This window comes from Herpailurus yagouaroundi, unplaced genomic scaffold (genome assembly GCF_014898765.1).
Source record: "Herpailurus yagouaroundi ecotype Mexico unplaced genomic scaffold, PumYag 182, whole genome shotgun sequence".
Taxonomy (NCBI): Eukaryota; Metazoa; Chordata; class Mammalia; order Carnivora; family Felidae; genus Herpailurus; species Herpailurus yagouaroundi.
This window is the reverse complement of record NW_024412413.1, coordinates 18,594,075-18,606,619: the sequence shown is the minus strand read 5'-3', so window position 1 is coordinate 18,606,619 and position 12,545 is coordinate 18,594,075. Positions and strand designations below refer to the sequence as shown.

Here is a 12,545-nt window from a genome sequence, read left to right as displayed (position 1 = left end):
AAGCCTAAGATAATGAGGAAGTCTTCAAACTCAGGGGAACGGATGAGCCCTGCTCTCAGAGTTACCATCCACCATTAATCAATTGTTACTAGGCAGAGTCACGGAGCCCAGATAGAGGTCAGCAGATCACATGACCCACGGCCTGCCAAACGGCCAGTGTCCTGCTGCTCCAACGAAAGCAGGAGTGACTTTGTAACTATTCCCGCTTGGCGGAATTCACAACCCACACTGATTTCTCATCTCCACCCTTCAGTTCAGACTGCAGAGAGCCACGGAGTAAAACGAAGTAGAAAGCTAGAGGTGGGGGCTAAAAGGTCAGGGTTGGGGCGTCGCAGAGTCAGGCGGGGGACTTGGCCATACAGCTTACAAGAAAAAAAATTGGAAATACACATTACATTTAGCACTCCATGCAATTTCATTTAACGTGTCCTTATGAGAGTTCTCAGTACTTTCACTCATTATTTTCAATACACATTCAAATTTAATCCTGCCTTCTTTTTTTCAACCCAAACCACAGATGCTAGAGTTCATCATTTTGCACAGAGCATGGTATTTTGAGTTTTCAGGCATTTTCTAAACCAGAAGCCATTATGCCAGACTTGTGACAGAACTTGCTCTTCATTGACTTCTGTTTGATGCTGTTTATAGGTAAGGCACTTTATTTATAAGTATCTTTAGATGGTTCTGAAGGTAAATACATAAACATCTCAGCATCTCTAACTATTTCTAATGTTAGCAAAACCTCAAATCCAAGCTCTCCGTTAGTTCATTCTTCCTCCGATTCTGACATTTTCTTAATACTAAAGAAAAATATGAAAAAATAAAATAAAAAACAAAGAAAAATACGAATTAGAACGAAAAGTAAAATTACTTATTACAAGGAACAGGGCAATTTTTATTTTATTTTATTTTATTTTATTTTATTTTATTTTATTTTATTTTATTTTATTGTATTTCATTTCATTTTATTTCATTTTATTTTATAAATGATTCCCCCCTATCATGGTTCACCGTGTTCTTTTTAGTCATATGTGGGACACAGTCCTTGGCAACAGCCACATTTAATGGAAATACACAAAAGAACATCCAGAGAAACAAACTGGACGATGTTAAGTTTCTGCTTCCATATCAGTTCAGATATGGAACATTAGTGCTGTTTCATTATATATTTGGAAGCTCCCAGTTTTAGTTTCTGAAGTGAGAGAAATCTTCAATTTTGTAAAAACGTTCCCTCAATAAAGAAAAATCTATGTAGATCTAATTCACCATGACAAAAGGTGAAGAGGCAAAATGATTTAATTTAGGATCTCTGGTATCTATCTTTGTTTAGGCTAAATCTTTTGTAACATCACCTCTTCTTTAAGTTCTGGAAGTCAGAGAGCATATCAGATGAAACACTTAGCAATCTTTCTGGACAGGGCAAAAGATAATCAAAAGTTAAATCCTGCATGCATTTTGAACACCAATTCCACTTTTAGGAATTGTCATTATAAAAATAACCAGAAAAGTACATATAAGGATATGTAAAATATATTCATCATATTCATCACAAAAAGTATCTGCAGTAGTGAAATTTGGAAGTCCTAAAAATGTCCTAACATAATGAATTGGTTAATTAAATTATGATGGTACAATGAAATTCCGTGTAGGTATTTAAAATGGTATGATAACAACTATTTGTTGATTTGGCAAAGATATCCACATTCACTGTGATAGGGAAAAAATCCAGACAGTGTGTGCAGTATGGTCTAATTTTTCCAAAAAAAAAAAAGTGCAAAAAATGTAATAAGCTAAGAAAAAGATATGAAAGGATATGCTCCAAAATGTAAACAATGGTGGTCATTGGGTTATTAGGTCATAGATAACTTCCACTTTTTCCACAACAGACCAGGCATGTCAAAGTCTGAGCATTGTATCTGACACATGGGGAGTGCCGATACATATTAGGTATTATTATTATTAGGCTTTTAGCTCTGTCAGCCATTGCCTCTGATGTGCCACTGTGTTTTTTCCCACTCCAAGTGATTTCTTTTGCCATTCTTTCCTTTTTAACAATAATGATAAAACTATGCAAGAAGTGATTTCCATTTTGAGAAAAAAAAAAGCTGGGGAGAGGTTAGGGGAGAGGTTCCTGCACCAAGGCCAGCCTCCCCATCTGCATGCAAAGGGCCTAAAGGGTGAAGTGGAGGGAAGTGAGGAGGAAGGCTCACCACACTAAATGAAAGGCAAACAGTATGCATATCAGCATCCTAAGATGTACCACTCTGCTGGGAAAACCCAAGACAAAAGAATTATCGGACACAACAGTTCAAAGCATATTGCACCTGTCAAAACGTCTGTCATCTTCTATAGAAATGCACCATTCTGTGAAAGAAAAGGGAAACTTTAGCAAAGTCACTCAGGAACAACAGCTTACTTTGTCTCCTTCCTCTGGCCAACTCCTCCATCTGAAAGCCATTTAGCGCCATGCTAAAGATTGCCTGGAAGGACCGGACAATAGGAAGGTCTCTTTCATTGTCAAGGACAGTTACACTTTGAAGATGACGCTCAAAAGAGGTTAAAATGGGTCAACAAGCAATTGTTGGGCTTATGCAAGGACATGTGAAGAGAATATTGTTAAAGTCACACACACACAAAATCATGATCTCAAAGAATTCAACTTTAACCTAGAGGAGGTGTGGGAAGGAAGGCACTAACTTGCAATACTGATTTCATCCCAAAGAAAAATTAGAGAGAGGGGAGAGGACTTGTTAATAGTTTGGGGATGGCCTTTGCCATTCCAAACCTCTACCCACAATACATATTAGAAATAGAAGTATAATTTGTGGCAAAGTGACAAAAATGTGAGTTTTAAAAAAAAATGATACAAAATGTGCAAGGGGTGCTAATTCCAAGCAGGCTATGTTTGTAAGAATAATATTTTATGGATGCTCTTTAGGAAATACACGTAGCATTTAGTTGGATGACAGGTAAATGGAGGTTATTACTTTTGTACAATTTCTTAGCCATCCTTAAAAGGAAAGCCCAGAAACCCCTCTGAGAAGAGCTGGTCTAGAGAGAAGCGCTAGGTTTATGGCCTGCATAGGTCATGTGACTTTGGACAATAGCCCGAACCTCACGATTCTGTTTCCACCTGTGCCTAAGGGGGTAACAATGATAAGCCACAGGAGCGCCGAGAGGATTAAAGGCTCCAGGAAGAATGAACACATACGTCTCCCCCAAAACTTGCACACAAATGTTTATAGCAGCATGACTCGTGATAACCAAGAAGTGGGAACAACCCCAATGTCCATCAACTGAAGAATGAATAAATGCAGTGTGGCAGAGCCACATGAGGGAATATTGTTTGGCCATGAAAAGGAATGAAATACGACACCTGCTTATAACATGGATGAATCGTGATAAATCACATTAAATGGAAAAAGCCAGCCGCAAAACGCCACATATTATATAATCCCATTCATACTGAGTTCCCAGAATAGGGACATTTATAGGGACAGAAAGATTAGTGATCATTTAGAGCAGGGGCAAAGAGGAGGGGTGGAAGACAATAGCTGAAGGGTATAGAGTTTCTATGGGAGCACATTTTCATGTGATCACTAGCTGTGATCACGGCTGCACAGATCCGTGAATATACTAACAACTGGTAAAATGTACACTGTAAGCAGATGACTTGCGTGATATGTGAATTATATCTTAAGAAAGCTATTAAAAATAAATAAACAAATAAAAGGAGCCAAGCAGGAATGACCGTCAGATCTTCACGGCAAAAACAAAACCCCAAGAGAGGAGGGTGGAGATACCCTGTGATAAAGGAATCAGCATAGCACTTGGTCCATAGTGAGTTTGCACAAAACATTGACTATCAGTATTATTTGTATGAATAAATATGAATCATTGTGTATAGCTTTGGAAAAGAGTATTGCTATGTAGTCTGACTAATAGACTGACATTTCCAATTTAATCTTAAATTACTCATCTCTGAAGGTTTTTTGTAAATGCAAGTGTATCCCCTATGATCTAAAGACAATCTATGCCTAGTCTATTTAAATTTTTTTTTTCAAGTGAAATGCAGCTTTTCCTCTCCTTTAAAGAGCCTGTCATTTAAGTATATTAAATTGTTTATGATTGCCAAATCTTCTTGTAGCTTTAGAAGTTGACTAGCTACAGAATCAAACATGGGAAAATTGAGAAAGGTCATTCATTCTGAAATACACTCATAATTGGATTCATTCCTTAAGGAAAAAAAAAAACAAACTCTTTGGACCATTTTTCAAAGGCCATGCATATTACGCCTTGGTTAAAGAAAAAGAGTTTATTGTGGTTATCAATTTTCAAAATCTCAAACAATTCAAAAGGATGAAAATGGTCAAATTCACTCCTTTCTCCTAGGAGAATTCAAGCCTTCTCTCTTTCTTCCTCACCAACATAGATCTACAGGTGTATTTCATTTTGTAAAATAAATGATCTATGCTTTTGGCCTTGCTCAGAGATAGATTTACTAAGAAACAAACAACACTTAAGCTTCAGGGCCTTCCATCTGCAAAGGTTCTTCCCAGGCTGTCTACCCAATAATATCCATAACTTTATATTCTATTCCTTAAAAAGCCCCCCTCAAAATGTGGAAGCTTTAGGCCCCATAAAAGGGAATCTTTTCCTGATTGCTACTTCCCATTCCATTCATTTCTTTGTTCCTTCTCCAAAATCAAAGTTCAAATCCTGCCACAGGAAGCCTTCTATGACTGCTCCAACTCAGACTGACTTCTCCCTTCTCTAAGTTGCCACTGCTTTTATCCATTAGACAACTTCAAAATCCTTTTTCCAAAACCCTCCAGGTTGTGTTCAGGAATTTAAATGTTTTTGTACGTGATAGTGTATAAAATGCCCTATATATTATGTAATGGTGTATAAATTGTGTTTTATGTAACACTACCCATCAGGTCCAAGGTAACGCCCCTAATCAAATATATTAATGCATCTTTGTCAATATACATTACTATTCACTCCAGTGAGACAAAGCTATACAATGCCTCACCCTGGTTTGGGTCATAACTGATACCAAATGAGTTATAAAAGAATTTTTCAATTTCCATGGAGCACCTTGGTGGCTTAATAGGTTAAGTGTACGACTTCGGCTCAGGTCATGATCTTGCAGTTTATAGGTTCCAGCCCCATGACCTGCTCTCTGCTCTCAGTGCAGAGGCCACGTCAGATCCTCTGTCCCCCTCTCTCTCTCTGCCCCTCCCCTCCTCACATGCTCTCTCTCTCTCTCTCTCTTTCTCCCTCACTCTCTCTCTCTCTCTCAATTTTAAAAAACTTAAAGAATTGGCAAAAATTTTTAAAAAGAATTTCCAATTTTCAGAGATTTGGGATTCCTGAATTATGACTAAAGGATTATAGACTTTAACATTATTGTGTCATTATTTCAAGTCTCACCCCTTAGGTTTTACTTGACCAAGATGACTCTTCAGCACTATACTGTAATTTGATAGAATGAATGAATGAAAGAACTGAGTCCTATAGCAGGTTGAGCTTGTCAAGGAAAAGGATTGCGTCCTCTTCAGTCAATATCCCCAACACCAAGGCCAGCGTCTGGCACCAATAAATGCTGGTTGAGTGAAAGCAGATTTCTCAACTCTCTCGCAATGACTACCTAGACTCGTAGGTACCCGGTAGACACTTTACAGCTGATCCCGATATCGCTGACTTACAAAATCGGGTTGATTCCCACAGGAGTGGGAAAGCACCGGTAGTGAGGATGGAGGGTGCAGTGCAAGAGGAGGAAGAGCCTAGACATACTGACAAACTTGTACGAAAGTACAGATGCAAGGATTTGTATTCCGCAATGACCTTGGCCTGTGCAACAGGGATGCCACATCCTTTCAAAATTCTGGGGCAGTTTTCTTAATGTCAAATCTTCTCCTGACAACAACCTCTTTCCTGGGTCCCCGTGTGATTTAGAACCCTTGACATCGCATACGTAGTTTACAAAAACGTTGCGTCATTCTGCCCCTTTTCTGGGTAGCTTCAGACTTTTATAGAAAATCAGGCTAAAAGATTAGATGTGATGCTCGATACTGCAGACTGGTATTCTGTGCTCTAAACTGCACTTTTCTGGGGCACCTGGGTGGCTCAGTCGGTTAAGCGTCTGACTTCGACTCAGGTCACGATCTGGCGGTCCGTGAGTTCCAGCCCCGTGTAGGGCTCTGAGCTGATGGCTCAGAGCCTAGAGCCTGTTTCCGATTCTGTGTCTCCCTCTGTCTCTGCCCCTCCCCTGTTCATGCTCTGTCTCTCTCTGTCTCAAAAATAAATAAACCTTAAAAAAAGTTTTTTTTTTTTTTAAACTGAACTTTTCTAAATCGGAGGTTCTAAATGGAATGGTTTGTTAATTTATCAACTACATATATTAATGCACAATGTCTGTAAGCGTGGGTACTGGAGGCAGTCATCATTGCGGCGAATTGGCTTCTCTGTTTCAGCTTCCTCACCAGTAAATGGGATACTATGACTTACCCCAAGCGCTGTGATGAAGGTACAGTACTTCGTAGAGGGACACGATCACATGATCACCAGAAATAGTACTCCCTGGCAGTGTGAGCAGACGTTGGATGAAAAGTCCTTAAATTAGCCCTGCAGAGGGCGCCTGGGTGGCTCCGTCGGTTGGGCGGCTGACTTTGGCTCACCCTTCATGAGTTCAAGCCCCACCTTGGAATCTGTGCTGACAGCTTGGAGCCTGGAGCCTGCTTCAGATTCTGTGTCTCCTTCTCTCTCTGCCCCTCCCCCGCTCACACTCTGTCTTTCTCTCTCAAAAATAAATAAACATTAAAAAAAAAAAACTAAAAAAAAAATCAGCCCTGCATAACCAATGATAGTGTTGTGCCAGTTACTGTTGGTATTGGTCACCAAAGAAGGACTTGCATTTGCATAATGTTCTTACTTTTCAAAATGCCTTGATTTGATAGAAAACTTAACTCCCGAAATCACCTTTGCTGTAAACAAAACATGTCATCCCAAATTCACAGTGACGAAAGTCCAGCCAAAGGATGGAGTGACACTGAGTTCAAGTTCACGTATGCCAGAATGCATTCTTGGTTCTCTGGATCCAGGGGGATCTCAGCACCTTAGCTCTTCCTTAACTCCCCACTCTGCAGCACCCCATCCCTTCACAAATCTGATGTCAGCTCCAGTAGCCTTGAAAAAGTGCTGCCATCTTTAATGAGCCTCAAAACCACCTTCTCTTCTTTTATTTTCTGAGCCTTCGTTCACAGAGATGGTGTTTCAAACAAAAAGAACAATCTGATAATAGTCTCAGACCCCACTTTGCTCTTCAAAGTGTTGAAACATATTATATGTCATCAACCCATAGTTACCAACTCCCACTCTGTACCTTGTTATCAGGAGGAAAGGGATAAGAATAGACTTTCTATAGTAACCTCACTTAGGCACCCCTATCATGGTATATTTACAGATTTATAGATGCTGTCTGTTGTAAGTGGAATATACACACATATGCACATATATGTCAACTTTAATAATACACTATATAATAATGTAGCTTTGTATATGAAATAAATCGCATAATATATAACATTAATATAGTTTTTATTTATTTATTTTTATTTTTTAAAATTTATTTTAGCAAGAGAGAGCGAGCTCATGAGCTGGGGAGAGGGGCAGAGGGAGAGAGAGAGAGAGAGAGCTAGAGAATCTTAAGCAGGCTCCACACTCAGTGTGGAGCCTGATTCCTGATGTGGGACTTGCTGTGGGGCTCAGCAAGCTTGCTGTGGGGCTCAGGTGGGATCATGACCTGAGCTAAAATCAAGAGTTGGATGCTCAACTGACTGAGCCACCCAAGTGCCAGGTGCCCTGCAAAGCCTATATATATATATATTTTATATATATATATATATATATATATATATATATATACACAATATATATATATGTGATATATATATTATATATATATAAATATATATGTGTGTGTGTGTGTGTGTGCGCACGCACGCGCATATATGTGTTTATATACCTACACATACATATATATGTATCTTACAACTGCTAAAAATAAAGCTTCCTTTATCCATGAAACAGATATAATAATAATAGTGAGTACTTCATAAAGCCATCGTGACTAGATGAATTAATACATGCTAAACACTTACAACAGTCCCTAATACATAACAAACACTTAATAAATGCCACCTGTCATTATAATTATTTACTTTATATATTACCAAAGGATTTCTCGTTTGTAAACATTATTCACTGAAGAGTGTGTTAAATATTTAGTTTCTTCAATGCACCAATTTAAAAAATTTATCAATGTCTATTTTCTTTTTTTTAAGTTAATTTATTTATTTATTTTAAAGAAAGAGCAAGAGCAAGCAGGGAAGGGCAGAGAGAGAGAGAGGAGAGAGAGAGAATCCCAAGCAGACTCCATACCGCCAGCATGGAGCCCAACGTTGGGCTCAAACTCACAAACTGTGAGATCATGACCTGAGCTGAAATGAAGAATTGGATGCTCAGCCAACTGAGCTACCCAGATGCCCCATCAATATCTATTTTCTAATGCAAATTTCAGTAAAACATTTTTTGCTAAAGTGGCATATCATCTTCCTTACAAGACACTTACACTATATGGTAAAATGTACCATAAGTTGAATCACATACCCCTGAAGAAATATAAGCAAGTTGTAATTCAGAACCTTAGTAACAATTATTTTAAACTATAGGACTTTTTTCTATTCCTCAGTGATAGTACTATAAATAAATACATATTATTTATATCCTAAAAGCAATTCATCCTCAATTATGGTTGTTTAATTCAGCATTGTTTTCAGAAATAATGGCATTGAGAAAGATTTAACTGCATTTACATTGGGGCATTTGTGTCTAAGTTCTAATAAAAAAGTAGTCGCCATTCAGAACTGGAACACCCACAGCCCATGAGTGTCACAGTCATGGATGGACTCACCAAACTTCTCCCAACCATGTGTATCCAAAATGAGAAAAAAATAACTGGAAACAGCTTGTTACATTCCTCCAAGGAAGAATGTGTTCCTGGAGGTATTTATTAAGGGATGCTTTTTTTTTTTTTTAATTAATTTATTTTTGAGAGACAGAATGTGAGCTGGGGAGGGACACACACACACACACAGACACACACACACACACAGACACACACACACACACACACACACACACACACACACACAGAATCTGAAGCAGGCTCCAGGCTGTCAGCACAGAGCCTGACATGGGGCTTGAATTCACAACCTGAGCCGAAGTCTGATGCTTAACTAACTGAGCCATCCAGGCACCCCAAGGGTTTCTTTCTTTAGTTCTGATACTTTCTTTACTACCTTGAAAAGAAATCCTTAATCTGAACCTTACCAGTTTACATGAATTCTGGTATATTTAGAATAGAGTTTAAGCAAAGTTTTCTCACCTGTGTCCCATAGGACACAAGTGCTACAAGATATCGATAGGTGCTATTTAAAAATATATACATTGGGGCACATGGGTGGCTCAGTAGGTTAAGCATCTAACTTTGGCTCAGAGCCTGGAGCCTGCTTCGGATTCTGTCTCCCTCTCTCTCTACCCTCCTGTGCTTGGGTTCTGTCTCTTTCTCTCTCAAAAATAAATAAACATTAAAAATGTGTGTGTGTGTGTGTGTGTGTGTGTGTGTGTGTGTACACACAAATGCACACATAAATCAGGATTTGCTGACCAAGGTAAATTGAAAAACACTAGGCTAAACAGAGTTATCAGATTTTTTTCTCATGCTAGTTTCTGGGGATCCTTAATATGTTACTGTGCTTCTCCAAGAGGGAGCATGCTGGACAACATCCCTCACAAGTATTTATCTATAGACTCCCCATCTCACAAAGCATCTTTGTAATTCCAGTGTTCCATGGAACACACTTTGAGAAACCTCTTTACAATATGGCATACCACACATTTCACATATTTTGCTTGTATCCCTTTTCTCAATTATGAATAGAATTATTTCCTCTGTATTGTATTTTTAGTAAATTCAGTGTTTCACTTCCACAAGTGGATCTATTGATGATATCGAAAACATTCTCCACCCTTGTAATTAACGATTATAAATTTTTGGTTAATTGGGGCACCTGGGTGGCTCAGTTGGTTAAGCAACTGACTCTTGGTTTCGGCTCAGGTCACGATTTCACAGTTTATGAATTCGAGCCCCCAGTCGGGCTCTGCATTAATAGTGCAGAGCCTGCTTGGGATTCTCTCTCTCCCCTCTCTGCCCTTCCCCCACTCCCTCTCTCTCCCTCTCTCTCTCTCTTAAGTAAATAAACTTTAAAAATATTTTCTTGGTTAACTGTTTTACAATCACTTAAAGCAATAGTTTCTTGATCTGAAAAAGTTGTACTAACTCATGATTAGATAGCAAATTAATGTTTTCCTTGATTCCCAGAATCAAGGGATGCCTGGATGGGTCAGTCGGTTGGGTGTCCAATTTCGGCTCAGGTCATGATCTTACAGTTCATGGATCTGAGCCCTGCATTGGGCTCTGTGCTGACAGCTCAGAGCCTGGAGCCTGCTTGGGATTCTGTGTGTGTGTGTCTCTCTCTCTGCCCCTCCCCGACTCGTGCTCTGTTTCTGTAACAAAAATAAATAAATATTAAAAAAAAATAATAAAAAATATCCCCAAATCAAAATTTTACGTACACCCAGGAGTTAACCACACATTTCTCTCCAACCAAATGGCATGAAGTTGAACTTATAATTGTCATGTGAACTCTGGTGAGCAGGTGCCACTATCCCCTCAGGAAACAATAGCGACCACCACTGATAACCCATATGCTCTCTTACAATAAAGCCATGTCAATACATAAATACTAAAAGTAAAAAATGTATTTATTATAAAACCATAGTCTGGAAGAAGGTAAGCTCTAAAGTTTCGGGGATCCTTTTTTCCTTTAAAGCGCATTACCCCTGGCGAATGCCCGGAAATCCAATCTTCCTCAAAGGACTAACCAGGCTTCTAAATGTTAAGCAGTTACTGGTTATTACATTTCATTCCCATTCAAATTTGAGACGTAAATTTGGACGTTAGATTTGATAAGTCTTGAATATAGGCATATTCTCCATACTAATTTGAAATGAAGGGGGGGGGGTCAGAATGCAGGAGGATTTATGAACTCCACTTATCAGACTCTGAATACAAGCCTGGGGGAGGAAATAGCAAGGAATTTGAGTGCAAATCTCCATATGGATGTACTGGTCTCATTGATTTGCGTTTCTCTTTCCACGCTGAGAAAAAGAATACCACATGTAAAAAACTGAAGTAAAATTAAATCATTTGATAGAGTCAGTCTCCGCATTAAATCATGGTGAAAAGACGCCGTGTTTAACCTAAGTTAACCCAAGTAAAAAGTAGTGCCTAAAATGACCAATGTGATAGAATGTTAGCTAAGGTTCTCCAGTGTTTCTTTATCACCAATAAGAGAACTCAGTATGTCTTTTGCATTAAACTTAGTTCCAAGAGTCTGGGGACCTCAAGGGAGGATCCAGCTTCGGGTTTCTGACATAAAGACCTTCATATGGTCTGAAGAATTTCCTAGGCACCTCAGGAGTAATCAAATTTCATGTTAACTATTAAATTACAGACATTCAATTAGGTGTCCCAACCCTCTGTTTAGAAATTCAAAAGGCCCTTAGAAAACATCCCTAAACCACAGCTCGAGTTGGCAAATGAAGCCGTTTACCTGCGAGAGCCAAACAGAGAGGGGTCCTCACAGTCCCCGCAGGCGCGGTGCGAAGTGGCACGCCGTGTACCCCATCCCCATTGTGAGGCACAAATTCTTTGTGACACCGGGAGACACCGCAGAACAGAAATACTATTAGAAATGCTTCAAAAGGAACATTTTTGGCGGCGATAGAGACTTTTGACATTATTTATTAGGTTCAAAACTGCTCCACAAAAGCCGAACAATGGTTCTGTGGAAACCAGTACATCTGAGGCCCTTTCTGTTGTTCTGGGCAGGCATTGATTCGAAGATGGGCAGCACTCGCGGACAATTCCCTCGCAGCGGTCAGTGTAAGGGAGCATTCACCCTCGGCCTAGGAGGGGCCTGTGAACAAGCCGTATGGAAACGCTGGGGTGGGCGGCGGGGGGGGGGGGGGGTTGGGGAGGAGAAGAGCAAACCTTGATTAACCTCTTGGAGGGAAGGTGGGTGGGAGCACCGGCGGGCAGAGGAACGGGCGCCCCTGCCAGATTGCCGTGGAGGGGGGCGTCCGCCTTGGGTCCCCTTTTCTCTCCCCTCCCCCCCTCCCCCGGGATGAGGATGCTTGGGGAGCATCTCCGGTGCCATGGCAACCGCGCCCCCCCCCCCACCCCAGGACTTCCGGACGCGCCCCAGGGCCGGCTTTGGAGAGGTGGGTCAGCCAGAGCAAGGACTGTGTCTGCCACCCTGTCCTCCAGTTTGGGCTCTGGGGGACTCTGGGAGACCCCCGACGAGGCCGACGGGGCCTGGCTTCTCCTGCAGAGGCCTGTGGCGCTGGGAGGCCTC

The 12,545-nt window shown here is 40.3% G+C and overlaps 1 long non-coding RNA gene across 1 annotated transcript; it reads right to left on the bottom strand.

Moving 5' to 3' along the window:
* Positions 1-11,916: 11,916 nt before the first annotated feature.
* Positions 11,917-12,285, bottom strand: LOC121040519 (uncharacterized). Its single transcript, XR_005795342.1, has 2 exons — positions 12,192-12,285; positions 11,917-12,107 (listed from the first exon to the last, which is right to left on the bottom strand). It is a non-coding gene; the product is annotated as an uncharacterized LOC121040519 (long non-coding RNA).
* Between the last annotated feature and the right edge of the window lie 260 nt (positions 12,286-12,545).